The sequence below is a fragment of the Sphaerodactylus townsendi genome, linkage group LG15 (assembly GCF_021028975.2).
Source record: "Sphaerodactylus townsendi isolate TG3544 linkage group LG15, MPM_Stown_v2.3, whole genome shotgun sequence".
Lineage (NCBI taxonomy): Eukaryota > Metazoa > Chordata > Lepidosauria > Squamata > Sphaerodactylidae > Sphaerodactylus > Sphaerodactylus townsendi.
The window spans coordinates 27297906-27314543 of NC_059439.1; the positions used below are offsets into that span (position 1 = coordinate 27297906).

The 16638-nt window shown below is 46.7% G+C and overlaps 1 non-coding gene and 1 pseudogene across 1 annotated transcript; both read right to left on the reverse strand.

The window, feature by feature from the left end:
• Positions 1-429: 429 nt before the first annotated feature.
• On the reverse strand, positions 430-13959 carry LOC125444280 (annotated as a pseudogene).
• Positions 13960-15730: 1771 nt separating this feature from the next.
• LOC125445367 lies at positions 15731-15832 on the reverse strand. Its single transcript, XR_007246290.1, has one exon. It is a non-coding gene; the product is annotated as a U6 spliceosomal RNA (small nuclear RNA).
• Between the last annotated feature and the right edge of the window lie 806 nt (positions 15833-16638).

A 16638-nucleotide genomic window follows, 5' to 3' on the forward strand; every position in this document is an offset into this window, starting at 1 on the left:
GCATCATGCCCTTGACTCCCCGCACCCCCTTTTATTTTCCCAGAAGCCTCTGGAACCCAAGGACAATGCCCAGGGTGTGGTATCAGTTCCGACCTGCACCTTCTGAATATGGCATCCTCCGCTCCGCCTCCCTCATTGGTTCATTCTAATTAAAGAGGAACACAAAGCCCTGATGAACAAAAGAGGCGGGGGCGGAACTTTTAAATAAGCTCCTCCCACCATCCCACCGATTCCTGCCCTCCCTCATCTGCGTATGACAGAAAAAAACGAGGGGACAGAGTGCGAAGGTTGTAAAGCGGGCTGTACCACTTCAGACTGCGGTGAGGAGGGGAGGGAGGCACGTTTTTTTAATTCTTTCCCCGAGCTTGTACTCCTTGAAAAGTAAAAGCGTGGCTCCCTTCCCGCCTCAGTGTCCTAATGGATCTCGACTTAGGAGTGCTGCTGGTTCTGAGAAGGTTCTGCCCGTTCTGTGGGACAAGCGTGGTCCGATTCGCCGGGGTGAGGAATCAGGTGGAAGCGCCTGGTCTGCAAAGAGAACAAGAAGATTTGAGATTTATATCCCCCTTTTCTCTCCTGTAAGGAGGCTCAAAAGAACTTACAATTTCCTTTCCTTCCCCCCCAAACCCTGTGAAGCATGTGGGGCTGAGAGAGTTCTGAGAGGCTGTGACTAGCCCAACAGGAATATAGGAGTCTTGAGGAAACACATCTGGTTCGGCAGATAAGCCTCTGCCACTCAGGTTGAGTGGGGAATCAAACCCAGTTCTCCAGATTAAAATCCACCTGCTCTTAAGCACTACCCCATGCTGGCTCTCAAGACAAGAGTTGACTGCTACTTCACTGATCTGGATCAAGAATTTCCTGCGGCACCATTACATATGGCTCTTAAGCTGCTACAGATGTCCCTCCTGGTACCTTTGGCAGAAGGTATGAGCAGAGTACCACAAAGTATTTTTTTAAAGACCCAAACAAACTGTAGCGACAGCATCCCCAGATCCTATGTTAAGCCCACGAATATCAGACCCCGATCCCCATTTACAGAATTCCACGGGGCTTCGGACTCTCACCTGCCACAGGGCAGCATGCGGAATGCGCCTGAAACTTCAGCTCACCCCCTGGTCCAGCCGGGTGTCCTTGCTGGGGCTGCGGCTGAGATTTCCTCTATTCCATTTGGAGCACAGCCTGCAAGAGATAAAGTTCAACAGGTGCTCCCTCACATCCAAAATGGTAGGAAACCCAAATGGCCATTTCTCTCAAGAAATTCTGAGTTAAAGATGGACTACTATCGTGTTTTCCCGAAAAATAAGACATGGAAGGTTCTTATATTAATTTTTTACCAAAAGACGCATTCTACGGCTTATTTTCGGGGTAGGAGCTATTTTTCAGGGAAATCACGGTACCTTCTGGTGCATTATGGGCTCACCGGCAGCCCACATTTGCTTCCCTGTCACGTGTGATGCAAGCTGCATCGTCATTGGCAGGGAGCACCCTCCTGAATCCGCATACATCCCAATCTGTAACTGGGTGGGGCTCATTTTTGAGGCTTATATTTGAAGCCTCCTCCAAAAATCCTGAAGAAAAAATCATGATAGGGCTTATTTTTCGGGGGAAATACGGTAGCGGATTCCATAGATGGACTACCGATTGTGCGGCAACTTTGACCGCCTACCCATCAACAATTTTTTGGTTGTTGTTTTGCACTTTTAGCGTAAGCCTGTGAGGTAGGTGGAGCTGAGAGAGTTCTGAAGAGTAGCTGACTAGCCAAAGGTCACCCAGCAGGAATGTAGGAGATCTGACATGTTAAGATACCTCAATAACATTCCAAGAAGAATCTGTTTAAGAAAAAGATCAGGAACTTGTCTGTGGGTTTCACCAGACCATGAGGTTCCACTGCCACCACCCTTCTCAGGAGAACAAAGTGTCCAAGAATGCAGCCAGAGCTTTCTTTCCTCCACACACAATTAGAAGATAATGTCCTATCCACGCTCCCTACCTGCTGATATAACTTCTTCTGCGCATCCAGCTCCACCTGCCGCTGCTGAAGTTCTTCGTGCTGCGGTAGGAGGTGCTCTACTTGCCCGGCCCTAACTCCACCTCCTGGGCCATTAACTCCGCCTCAAAGCGCTGAAGCTTCGACTTCAGACGGAGACTTGTGTTTCTTCCTACTGTCTGGATGGAGGAGGAGGAAGGAGAAAGAGGTGCAACCACAATAAGGCCCAGTTATCCCAGCAGGGTTGCCCACCCCTATTAGCTTCTTCCGCAGGCCCATTAAGGTCTGTCTTTTCCTCCAGCTATTTCATCTTGCCTGACAATTTCCACATTCATCACCCGCGCTTCAATCTAAAGCTTGAACAGTAATCACGATTGCAGGAAATTAGACTGAACTCTCACTTTCGATTCCTCTTAGAAACTGGATTTCTGCTAATTTAGCTATTTTTTTCTTTAAAAGCTTTGTTTCTAGATTGAGGGACCCAAAAGCAGTGGGAAGTACCCAAGGTTTAGGTGTTAAAGAGAACTCACCATGTATTATCCTAAGTCATGAATGCTCATATTAAAGGCACATCATTACTTGAGATTCTGTGAATCCAAGGTGATTTCACCCACTGAATCCAGACAATTTATTTATTTTATTATTAATTTTATGTAAGCCCTCCCCCTGAGGGCTCAGGGTGATTCTGAAAACAAGAGGTTAAAACATACATGAAAACATAATTTTAAATATCAATTACATAAAAACAGAGACCCATTTAAAAATGCGGATAGATCTGAATACCCCCCTCCCCCGCCCCCTTGTGCCCGCGAGGAGGCCAGATGACATGGTAGATGTATTTTTAACCAGGCTGGCCAAATACCGAAGTGAACAGGTCCATCTTGCAGGCCCTGCTTGGAAACTCATGTAAGTCCTGCAGGGCCCTGATCTCCCTAGGGAGCCTGTTCCACCGGGTAGGAGCCAGGGGCTGAAAAGGCCCTGCCCCTAAATTCGAGGTAACCCTGATCATTTTTTGGGCCAGGGATCACGCGGTAGGTCCTCCTCCGAGGAGGCGGAGGGACCTACGAGGAGCAATATGGGTAGAGGCGATTAAGCTCAGATTTGCAGAGACAGAACACAAGAAACCCTGCACTACAGTGTACCAGTCAGACCAGGGTAAAAATTTTGCCCAGAGGCAAGATCCACAGTCATATAATATTTAAGCCAAAATATTCTGCTCCAAGAGAACTGACCACAAACGAGGCACTTGCATTGAGGCACCCACCCCCAATCTCCTAGTAACATGATGTCCTCTCTAATGACTCTCTTGAAGTGACTAAGAGAGCCCATCCCTAGCAGCAGGTGATTCATTTTGTCCCTGAGGCTAAACCACAAGCTTGCTGCAGGGCCGAACGGTGAACTAGGCAGCTACTAGTGAGCGCTTTCTCCACTGCTTCAATCACGCATCAAAGTCCCACGCTAGCTGCCACTAAGCATTGATTTCTCCCATCCTCCAGTCATGCATTCAAGCCCCTCATATACCTTCCATCCATCGGCTTCGTTAAATTCCTTCTTCTGTGTACGAAACTTCGTCCAGGTTCACCAGCCTGTCCCTGTTTAGATCCACCTGCAAGAAATGGAGGTTGAGTTCAAAAGGCTCCCAGCTCCGCCCTTGACATCAGCATCTTTTCCAACAACACTCTCAGAGCTTTTAAGATTTTGGGAACAAAAGGTGAACCACAGAGTACAGCATAGATACCGGCAACGTGATGAGAAGAAAGGCAGGCAGGTACTTGGCAGAGGGACCCTAAAGGCTGGCTGAGTTGAGGGATTTCCCAGCGCAGCTGACCGGATATTAACATGCGCCACTGAAAACACACACACAAAGCCCTGCCGGTATCTATCCCTCTTAACCTGACCCGCTGCAAATGTCACTATCCTGTCTCCTCCACCCCACCCTACACTGTAGGGGTGAGCCAGCGAACCCAGCAAGGCCTCAGACAGAGAACAGGAATGCCTGTATCTGTTGCCCTCTGGGCAAGCACGCTCACCTGTCTGAGCCATGACTCACGGATGCAAGATGTCCTGGACAAAGGGACAAAAGGTACCTACCCCCAGGTATGGATTAGGCCCAGACAGGAGCGTTTCCTCCCGCTTTTGTGCAGCCCCTATGACTCATGTATTGTGCAACATTCTCCCGCTCTCCCGCCTTCCCAAAAACCCTAATAAAAGGTGCCAGGGACCGCCAGCTCGACAGAGTAGCCAGATCCACAGATCCCCGCAGCTATGTCGCCACTGGCTTCTCTCCACCGGATGATAATAAACAACGTCCTGGCCTATTCCTTGCATAAGCCGTAGCGACTTCACCACACACACTCCCCTTTACCCGCGTTTTTCATGGCGTGTTCACGCATATCACATGGCAGCTCTTCTTCCATTTCCAGCATGTCATCGCTTCCTCATTCTGCGGGGGGATCGTACATTTTTTTTTTCAGCTGCAGGGAAAGGAGGAATAGCGGAGTTCAGCTCCCCACGAAACTAGTTAGTTCCAACTTCCACACCACAATTGATGCGTCCCCGCCCATCGAAACACAAAAGGCCCCTTCATGCATGCAGAATAGCAGCACTTTTCAATTCACTTCCACAATTGTTTTGCAAGCGGGTTTGGCTATTCTGTACAGTCGGAAATCCAGCTGAAAAGGTGCACTGAAAGTGGATTGAAAGTGCCGTATTCTGCATGTAATGGAAGGGCCAAAGAGAAGTATGTGCTTTTGTGCTCCACTCTTCCCTCCTCAAACTGAGTACGAGGGGAAAAAACCTGGTTTAAAACAAACTCTAGCTATCCGTAAGGTACAAGTAAAGTGCAGAAGACAACTGAAGACAGTCGTATGCTCTTCCCCACACACTTCGGAAATATTATGCTGCATGCGGTTTAATCCTGGCTTTTCGGGAGGAAAGCAAGCTCCGAAAGCGTCAGCGTAGTGGTGAAGAGCAGTGGACTCTAATCTGGAGACCCGGGTTTGATTCCCCACTCCTCCACCTCAGCGGTGGACTCTTATCTCGTGAACTGGATTTGTTTCCCCACTCCTACACATGAAGCCTGACCTTAGTCACACTTCTCTCAGAACTCTCTCAGGTGTCTGCTGTGGGGAGAGGAAGGAGGAGGAGTCTGTAAACCACGAGTCTCTTTACAGGAGAGAAAGGTAGGGTATAAATCCAACCCCCACCCCCTTCTTCTTCATCCACATGCTTGCACTTGGAATATTGCGGGTAACTGGAGTTGCTTTGAAATTGCTTTCTGCTCAAGACGAAAGCAGAGCGTGCAAGCTTGGCACCAAAGCAAGTTCATACACACGCAAGCTTAACGTAATGTCTGAACACAGCCAAGTACACACTGAACTTATTTCCCACCACTATAACATTAAGGGCCTGTATCTTGAATTGTACCATGCCAGAGCACAGGGGGCTTGTGTACGCCTCCTCACAAACAGAAAGCTAGCCCATCAAGGACTGTAATCCCACCTCCTTTTTCCAGGTTATATTTCTACTGTAGTGTTTTCCAGAGAAGAGCACTCACACATGCCAGTGAAAACTTGGGACGGGAACTCACCTCCTTGGTGAAAAGAGCCTCCAACTCCTGCTCATCCAAGACGCCATCGCTGTTGGTGTCTGGAAGCAAGGGGGAGAAGGAATTAAGTCACAGGGAAAGCCATGAACACCCCATGCCTCAATCTGCAATTGTGGATAACCATCTCGGCCTGACTATTTAAAGGGGCAGACTGTGTAATGGAAGATTTTACACGGCCAATTCCAAATATGTATCACTGAAAACTGAGAAGTGAGGAAAGAAATGTTTGAAGGTGGTTTTCCTTCTCTAACCACTAGATGGAGGTGCAGGCCCAACATAGAATTCTCTCAGCTTCTGAAAGGATTCATTTTTAAATTACAGTTACTCTTCATGTTTTTTTGCTCTTTCCGAACCTTCAAAAACCCTTGGGGATTGGGCGGTCTATAAATTTATAAATTTAAATAATAAATAAAAATAAATAAAAAATACAAGAAGAAACACATAGATAAGAAGAAACACAGCATAAATTCCTACAAGTTAAATCCCCACCTCAGCATACACACCAGAACACACATACAACAACATACACAATGTAATATAGAGGCTCAATTCTTCTATTTACTTCATTCGTATCCCATCTTTCTCCCCTAGGGTGACCCCAAGGTGGTTTACATTATTATATTATTTTCCTCTCTTCTATACAACCCTCACAACGATTGCCAAAGAAATAGGAAGAAACACTCAGAGACTAGAAACGGAGTCAAATCCCAATAGGGTCTTAGAAATGTAAAGGAGTGAGAGAGTGGATTGTTGTCAAGTGAAAGTGATAAAGGGACTGGGAATTAAATTCCTGGGGGCAGTTAAATTGAGATACAGAAAGAAGAAGAAAAAGAGTTTGGATTTATATCCCCCTTTCTCTCCTGTAAGGAGACTCAAAGAGGCTTACAATCTCCTTTCCCTTCCCCCTTCACAACAAACACCCTGTGAGGTGGGTGGGGCTGAGAGAGCTCCGAAGAACTGTGACTAACCCAAGGCCACCCAGCCGGCGTGTGTTGGAGTGCACAAGCTAATCCGGTTCACCAGATAAGCCTCTGCAGCTCAAGTGGCGAGAGGGGAATCAAACCCGGTTCTCCAGATTAGCGCGCACCTGCTCTTCACCACTATACCAAAGAAACATTACACCAAGAAAGAAGACATTATTTTGCATCTATTACATTTATTTACAAAGAAAGAAGAGATAGGGCACTGCAACGCCCTGAGGAAGAGGGGGCTAAAATATGTTAGCTAGACAATGTCAAAGTCAGAACTGGGTATAGCGCGCGCGCTTACCTGCACGCACATGCGCGGGTTCATTACGTTACTGCAAGTTGAAGAAAAGGTTTTTTGGGGTTGACACAGATTTGGGGTCTAAGCCCGATCGTCTCCTGCCAAACCTGCTTGAGGCACGATAGCGGCTTCCCTGCACTCCAGGTGCCATATGCAAGGCAGTCCAGACGCGTCGAAAAGAATTCACCACGTCCCCCCACCCCAACCTAATTTTTTTAGAGAGGATTTTCCCTACTGGGCATTGACTTTTGAGTGTTCCCTTGTGTTTACAACCTAACCCGAGCTCTATAAACGGCACCTCTCCATAGCTTCTGCCTCATCCAGTGAGGCACGGGCCTCCGGCCTTCGTGTTCCTTCAGCATCTCATAGCGGCGAACTCGTGTGATGGTCCGCATCAAAGTTCTTACTCCAGGTGCTTAATTAAGCTCTGGGAGGAGGCAGAAGAAGGGGAGGGGCATCAGGAATCAATTTCTCAATGGATGCAACGTTACTCGAAGGTAACTGGAATGGATGTGAGGGAAGTCACCTTGAGTAATTATTCGATTAAGATTGAAGAATTAGCCAATCTGAAGAAGAATCTATCGAAAAGCGGTTACAATGGCGCAACCCGCTTTATTATTGGATATTCAATTGAAAGCCGGACTTGGCTCAGACTGGTTCATTGCATTGCCATATAGACTTGCTTCTACGCGACTGGAAATCGCAGTATATGCAAGCTATTGATAAGTGATTGATTATCTTTCTAAAGAAGAGGTCCCGATCAAAGTACCTATATATGGGCCGAGACATGGGAACGAAAGTGGAGAAGACATTGTTTAGGTCACCTTATTGGCTCATGTTGTAGAGGTGATGTGATATGGTAGCGAGTATAATAGTAAGAATTACAGGCTGATGTTTGTTTTACTTTTCACTGGTTGCACTTTATGGCGTATTACGCTTTTATATTGGGCTTAAGCGCAATTGATAAAGCAGCGATGGATGCAGCTGATTTGTTGTTCAATGGGGCCATCAGGAATGCAGCTTCCACACTGCCCGGCTCCTGAAGCCACATATCCTGTTCCCCTCACTCCAGTGGGTCATCATGAAGATACAACTCCTCTAATCAACCGTCCTACCTGTCCTGTTCCACTGGGCGCTGATGCTTTCAAAGTCCAGATTCACAAGGGAGTGTTCCTGTACCTTTAACAAAAGCCGCACTGAAGGAAAATTCCACCAGGTATGGCTGCCCTGATCACAGAGACGGGAATAGCTGCTTTGAGCAAGATCAGGGCGGCTCCCACACCTCTATTCATAGGCTCCAGGCCTGCAAAGAGGGGCGAATGTCAAGCAAGCTACTATACTTTAGGTTGCCAACTGACCCATCAAACCTCCTGCAGCACAATGTGCACTACTGAACACCCACCTGATGCTCACTTTCCAGAAAGTGTCCTTAGAGTGGTGTAGGGTTAAGAGGGTGCACTCTGATCTGGGAAACGGGGTTTGATTCCCTTCTCTGCCACTAGAGCTGTGAGGCTTTATCCGGTGAAGACTTAAGGTTAACTTTATTGAATCTCCAACACATGCCAGCTAAGGGTGACGCGAGCTAGTCACACAGTTTAGCACAAGAGCTCTCAGCCTCCACCCACCTCACAGGGTGTTTGTTGTGGGGAAAGGGGAGGGGCAAAAAAGGAGATTGTAGAAACGCTTGAAGGTCTCCTTCTTCAGAGAGAAGGGGGCATATAAATCCAAAACTCTTCTTCTATCAAGCTGCAGAAACTGGATGACAATCTTATCAAGTGGCACTGACACACATCTCCTCTTGCAAGACTCCGGAAATTTATGCAATCCCAACACAATTCCATGTTTCTTGCAGCCACAGAACTCAAAGCGGGACCAAGAATTTGGTGTTTCATAGAAAAAAACAGAAGTACTCTTTGTAGCTACAGACTGGAGCGACACTGATTGTGCGATTCAAAGGGCAGGAAGGAAGTCATCAGGGAGACAAAAGAAAGGGCCTGACTGACTGTTTTGAAAGGAAGCGCGCAAGAAGAGGACGTACAGTCTGAATGAGCAGCTCCAAGTCTCGGAAGCTTCAAACGTGTGTGCTGGTCTTTGAGGGGTCAGATGCTCAAGCTGCTTCGATAAAGGTCCTGTGGTCGACCTGGACATCTGGAGGGAAGGGAAAAACTGATCACTGAAGTGTAATTACTCTACCTGTAACGAATTCTAAAGCAGATTGCTTACTTAACACATTTATCACCAACAATAGTAAGAAATGAACAAGGCCCAAGCAGCTTCCAGCAGGGTGCGGTGATTTAAGAATGGTGGACTCCTAGGTTTGACAGCTGGCTCGGGTTTGCTTTTCCAACTCCCGCGGGTGGACTTGGCCAGTCACAGTTCTCTGGGGCTTCATCTCCCTAAGACAGAGTGATTTAGTACCCGGACTAGGCACTGGGAGAGTCGGTTCCCTAAATCCCACCTAGAACTCCTCAGAGGAAGGATACAATTAAATGTAATAACAAAGTACATTGACTCCCTGAGCGAGGGAGAGGAAGAAAATGCAATTACAAACCATTTTAACACTCTCTACAGCTCAGAAAGAGTGGGGTATGAATAGAAGGCCTCAAAAGTGTGGTGGGATCCAACAATTCTAGTAACAGCTCCCAAGGGTGGTGGGATTCAAACAGAGTGGCGTGAGTGCCAATGGAGTGGCGTATGGAGGCGACAGGAAATTGGCCAGGCATTCTTGAAGTGAGGGCATTCATAATTTCTCTGTTACTGTAAAAAACTCTTGCTGTAAAAAAAATAAGATCCCACTTCCAGCTGGCATCTTTCTGTCTATAATTTAAAGTCATTATAGGCAGTCCTGTCGTGCCTACTGCCAACAGAAAACAACGTCTACTTCTCTAATTGACGCCTGTCAAATACTTCATACTTTCAAATACTTTCACTTGTTTCTAGAAGTCAAAGAAGGATACTTTCCTTAAACAAGGAACTTTACCACATTACTAAAATATGTTTTAAAAACAGCCCAACAGGGAGAATTATCCCGTTTTCTACCTTCACTAACCAGCCACATAGGAAACAAATAGGATTTATACATTTTGGACCTAATGGAATTTCTAACGGAAAAGCAGACCCAGTTAGTAACCCCCTCTCGGCACACACAAATAATTAGTAACCCACTCTCGGGAACTGGTGAGAACCTGCTGGATCCCACCTCTGGCCCTCAGTCACATTACAAAAAAAAAAGATTATGTAAAGAGTTATAGCTAAACTGGCCCAGATACACGACACTGCACAACCTACTGGTGACAACTATGCCAGCAACAGAACCCAGAATTCACTGGTGCAGACAGTTCTTTCCAACTCTCAACATGCCCCCCCCACCCCACCCCCAACCACCGCTCAATTCAATCCATCTTAACTCACCTTGTTCCATGGTGGCTTCCATCTTGGCCTTCAAAAGCATCCGAAGCCGGGAGACCTCCTGACGCTTCAGTTCGTCCAGTTTGGTGCGGACGTGGTGGCTGACGAAATCCAGCTCCTTGCTGAGTTTCCCGCTCTGAAAGATAGAGGAGGAGGAGGAGGAAAAGACAGAAAAGGCCGTTTGGAGTCCAGTTTTGCGGTTCCTCAGCCGTTCTGCTTGAAGCTGGCCAGTGAATCCCGTGAATCACACCTCTGCAAAATCCTCAGGGAAATGCCCTCCCCTGTCTACCAAAACCCTCACTTATGCCACCAAATCCTACACCGCAATTTGAGCATCCCAAATCACCTTGATGTCCTCAGCATCTGCTGCCTGCAGTTTCTCTCGGAAGTGCCCGTCTGTTTCCAACACATTGATGACTTCTTGGAGGTAGCGATTGTAAAACAGGCCGGTGTCCTGTATGGAAGCGAAGGAGCGAGGAGTCAGGCTAAATGGCCAGAGTCTTTACTCCGTGATACTAGGCCAGTAAGGCTTCTGATTGGCTATGAAGTTGCCACCCCAACATAAGGATCTACACTGCATTACTGAAGTTGAGCTGTGGCAATAATTTTGCGGCAGGCTGTGCCTCCTGCGGAAGCCATTTTTTTTGCTGTGCCCACCATGCTGTGTTGGAATTTCAAGTGTGCCCACAAGGTCAAAAAGGCTGGGGACCCCTGGAGAGCCAGCGTGGTGTAGTGGTTAAGAGCAAATGCACTCTAATCTGGAGAACCGGGTTTGATTCCCCACTCTGCCACTGGAGCTGTGGAGGCTTATCTGGTGAACCAAATTAGCTTGTGCACTCCAACACATGCCAGCTGGGCCGCCTTGGGCTAGTCACAGTTCTTTGGAGCTCCCTCAGCTCCACCCACCTCACAGGGTATTTATTGTGAGGGCAGGGGAGGGAAAGGAGATTGTAAGCCCCTTTGAGTCTCCTTACAGGAGAGAAAGGGGGGATATAAATCTAAACTCTTCTTCTTCTATTTAAGCCCCCATGCTCCCGGATAATTTGTAAGAGATGACGAACAAAGGACCCAGCAAAAACTTCTACAGGAACCACAACAGCTCACAAAGCTAGGCCTAGATCTGGGTGCTACCAAGCAACCATAATCTTAGCCATGCATTTTCCCCTCTCAACTTGCAGAGTGAGGAAGGGTTTTGCACAGCTACAGAGTACATCACTTGTCCTTAACTTTGTTCCACTTCTGATATTTCTCCCCAACCAAGTCTTTCTGCAACATAGGCAGTGCAACACAGAGATAACAAAAGCTGCATTAGGAAAAATCTGGTCATTCTTAGAACTACAGGTACCCTCTGGCCACGAACAGACATCACTGACACGGGCAGAAGTGTCTAAAAGTGGGCTTGAAGCGGGTGGAGAACCCAGCACTCACAGATGGATCTGGGGGAGTTTCAGCCTCTTTTTTCTCCTTGGGACGTTCAATGGGCACACAGGTGGTCAGCCCCCAAAGGGCAACACTTACAAGCCACGTCAGACGCATCGCCGTGGGTGCCCGCCACCTGCAATGAGAATGTCTGGGCTGAGGAAGAGTTTCATTGCCACTGCAACAGACGTACATTTCAAGCAGATTCACAAGTGAAGCAGCCTCCAACTGACCAGGGGACTACGCAGGTACAGCAAAATGAGACAGCACCACAGATGAATTGCAAAGGCCCCTCCGCACAGGCAAAATAAGGCGTTTTCAAACCACTTTCACAACTGTTTGCAAGTGGATTTTGCTATTCCACACAGCTTCAAAGAGCACTGAAAGCAGTTTGAAACTGCATTATTCTGCATGTGCGGAATGAGCCCAAGTGAGAGATCACACCTTCCCTTTCCAGGTATAAACAGTAACATTTCAGAAGACGACAATTCCAGAAGGAAGAAGACGGGCCAAGAAGCTCACCCCAATGCAGTAGATGTTTATTTGCATTTATTTTTTGCTTGACTGAAAAGCACAGAACAGCCAGTGCATTAAACTCGTTATAGCAGCAGTTCTCAACCTGTGGGTCACGACCCCTTTGGGGGTCGAACGACCCTTTCACAGGGGCCGCCTAAGATCCTCTGAATCAGTGTTTTCCATCTGCAAAAATGGATAAATGTTAGGGTTAAAATACTCACAACATGAGGAACTGTATTAAAGGGTCGCGGCATTAGAAGGTTGAGAACCACTGCGTTATAGTGTCAGACTTTAATCCAGGACAGGCAGGTTTGAGAGCCAGGGAGGTACAGTGGTTAAGTGTGGTGGACTCCTACTCTGGAGAACTGGGTTTGTTTCCACCAAGCATGCCTGCTGGGTGGCCTTGGCCAGGTTACAGTTCTCTCAGAACTCTCTCAGCCCCACTGACCTCACACAAGGTGTCTGTTGTGGGGAGGGGGAGGGAATGACTTTGTAAGCCACTTTCAGACTCCTTATGGTAGAGAAAAGCGAGTATAAATCCAAAACCCTTCTTCTCTCTTTGAATCCTCACGCAAAGGTTACTGGGGAACCCTGGGTCACACTCAACTGGAAGTACCGGACAGGGTTTTTGTTGTGAGGATAACATGGAGGGTGGGAGAACAATATCAGATGCTGTTTTGGGTCCCCATGGAGTACATTCTATTTCTCTTTTAAATCAGGATAAACATTTTCATTGTTTTTCAGTCCTCTAGATTAATCACCAATCCATTTGGCTGCTGTGTTTTATGCCAGAAGCTGCCCTGAGCCCATAAGGGAAAGGGTAGCCTATAAATAGAACAAAACAAATAAATATCAAAATAAATAAACATTCAAAATGGCATCTGGTTCTGTAGAACAGGTATCGCAGGCGACAGAAAACGAAGGAGGAAATACCAGCAGTCAGTAATGTCAGCAAAGGACACATTAGAGAAATTCCGTGGAAAAAAAACCTGAGCTGTTACATTTCAGTCATGTCACTGATTTAGGTCAGAAACAGAATGCAACAGCGAAGAAAAGACTCTCACCGCAAAAATGCGTGGGAGCCACCTCTGCACAAAGCAAAACCATGACTCCACAACGAAGGCAAGCTCCCCACCAAGAAGGTACCAATCCAGACCCCATCAAGAGTCCTAAGCCAGGCACCTTTGAGGAAGGGCAAGAGGGGATCCTGTCCCATTACCCAGTCCACAGCAGACAGATGAAGAGTTATCCTAGTTTCTAATAGAATAACTGTGGTTCCTCCAAGGATTCGTTGTTCTCCTTATCATCCCCGCCAGCATGATGTTGGCAGGGGGATTATGGGAACTGTAGTCCACAAATAACATCTGGAGGGCCGCGAGTTTGACACCTATGCAGTCTAATGTATCATTATTTCACGAACCCAGCCCCTGTATTTCCCGGGATAACCTAGAAACAGAAGAGATGACAACACAGACCTTTTCCTGAAACTTCCTCTCCTATAGGGTTGAAATGGCTTACTGTGCTACAAGAGAGTTGCATCTTTGCTCCATGTTCAGAAAAAAAACCTCCTCCAAGCCGCTCGACCATGACGCAGCAAATAAGTTCAGGGCTCAAGCTCCAACCCTGGCAACATCAACGACTGGGATCAGCCCACGGTTGCCTCTGGGACTTACCTTTATCCAGCAGCCCCACGAACGTTGCCCCACGTTTCACGACCCCGCAGGCCACTTCCTCTCTCTTAGCTCCGCCCCTTTATCTGCATATTGAACCCCGCCCCTTTCCTCCCGCTTATGGACTATGCCACCTTCCGTGTCACGTCCGGCGCTCCTTGTTGCGTCATGCCGTGTTTTGCATAGGGAGGCCTCTGCCTCAGGATAGGAGGAATGCCAACTAATGATGTGAAGCAGGACAAAACCCAGCACAGTGCCATCATTGTTTATTGCCGCCCCCGAACCTGCTTAGAATGCGCGTGCGTGTAACAAAGCTGAGAAACGTACCTCTGAGCATGGGAGGAGTGCCTTCTTATTATAGAGGAGTCATATATGCGGGGAGTTCGCATGGCAGAAATTCAAAAGCATGAGGCTGCAGGGAGCCACGTGGATCCAAAGCAAAAGCTACATAATACCTTTTATTAAAGTTTCATTTGGGTTGGTCTTCAGAAAAGGCATTTTGTGGTTTAATGAAGTATATATATTTTAATGTGCAAAAGATATTACGTGACTCTTGTGATTACAAATTCGGTAACAGATTTCTCAAAGGGAGGGGGCTAATTTTGTGTTAAATTCAAAACTAGAATTTGCCTAACAGATCTAGAGCTCGTGATTGCTTTGCCTAACCTGGATAGCTTTAAAAGGCGCTTGGACAGATTTATGGAGGAGAAGTCGATTTATGGCTACCAATCTTGATCCTCTTTGATCTCAGATTGCAAATGCCTTAACAGACCAGGTGTTCGGGAGCAACAGCCGCAGAAGGCCATTGCTTTCACATCCTGCATGTGAGCTCCCAAAGGCACCTGGTGGGCCACTGCGAGTAGCAGAGAGCTGGACTAGATGGACTCTGGTCTGATTCAGCTGGCTTGTTCTTATGTTCTTATGTTCTAAGCAAATAAAGTATGCATCCTGCAAACGTTGCAACAGATGGTAAATGGATACAAGAAATACCAGCTTAAGCAGGGCACCTGGGAGTTGAACCTATACAGCATCCCAAAGAAAAATACCTTTGGGTTGCTTCATTCATAAGGTTTATGGTTGAAACCTAGGCCTGTTTCGGACTGGATGTGTGTCTGGAAATGGGTTTTAACACATATACTTAGCATTTGTAAAGTATAATCAAAGTTCAGAGCATGTATTAAAATATTTACATGCCATCTCTTTATTCTCTGATGCCTGCACCAGTTTCATGTGTATTATCTTGTTAAACAACCATAAAAGGTGGACCACTATCATCCCAATATTTGTGGCAGGGCTTAAAGAAAGAGCACTTTGCTTGAGTTTCTAGCAGAGGGGACGTTTAAATCAGGCACGCATTACCAGGCACATTCATACCTTCTATGCCATAGGTGTCAAACTCGCGGCCCTCCAGATGTTATGGACTACAGTTCCCATCATCCCTTGCCAGCATCATGCTGGCAGGGGATGATGGGAACTGTCGTCCATAACATCTGGAGGGCTGTGAGTTTGACACCTATGTTCTATGCTATAGCAACTGATATTTGAGACTTCTTCTCATAAGAGCCCCTATTCACATAAAAGGTTCTTTTGCTCGCTGCGTTTGGTACTTGGTAGAAACCGGTAGTACCCATCTTTATGGCAATGTGCTTTTGATGGCTAAAATATAAAAGAATTGTGGGATTTTAGTTGATTTTATTCAAGCCTTTAAATTCTCTTCCACCTGCCCCAAAATCTCCAGCTGCAAATATGGCTGCCAGTTCCAGGTTGGGAATCACCTGGAGAGTTTGGGAGTGAACCCTGAGGAGGACAGGATTTGGGGAGGGGAGGGGAGGGGACAGACTTTAGTGGGGTGTGATGCCATAGAGTCCTCCTTCCACGAATTTGCGTGTCATCCTTGCGCAGGGGCCATGCTAATCTTCTCTGTATCCTTCCAATTTTAGTATATGGTATACTTTGATCTTTAGAAAGGTTGAAGCTATTGGTTTCCCCTTGGAATCACTCCTTATGCTCACAAAGGTGGAAGCCTTCAGACTAGTTAAGAATAGGCTCTTGGATCTTGATTTTCATAATTTGACTCGTGCTGCCAAGACAACCTGTTCTCCGACTACATTATTAATCCCATGCGAGCGTGGAATTATGGCAGCCTATCTTCGTCTGCTGATTAATCCCACCCAGAGGAGAGCCTTGGCTACTGCAAGATGTAATGTGCTGCCATCAGCTCTGCTGGAGGGAAGATTTAAGAATACGGAACGTGCTAAATGAGTTTGTTCATGTGATATGACTACGGTTGAAACACTTGACCATTCTTTGTTTCAATGCCCTAAATACAATAAGATACGCCTGAAATACACGAATTCCATTTTCTTGCAACGTCCTCAGTGGCAGGAGTGTTATAAAATACCCAATCTCCTGAACAGCTCTGATGTGCTCTTTTGTGAAACTGTTGCAGATTTTATACTGGAAATGAGTAGTTTTAACTGCATTCCTTAACCTTGTTTTGTTTTAAAAATTTGTCCTGTTTTATATGCCAATAAAGGCTTGTGTTGTGAGTCCTCCTTCCAAGTGACCATTTTCACCATTGAACTGGGCTGCCCGGAGATCAATTGTAATCCCAGATCTCCAATCATCACCTAAGCACTATCCATATGGTAAAACACATCAGATGCACTGTACACCAGCAATCAGGGTCACACCTTGGCCCTTTCCGCACAAACCTTTTAAAACGTTTTGAGTTAGGAAATAAAACATTTCCTGCATTGAGTTCC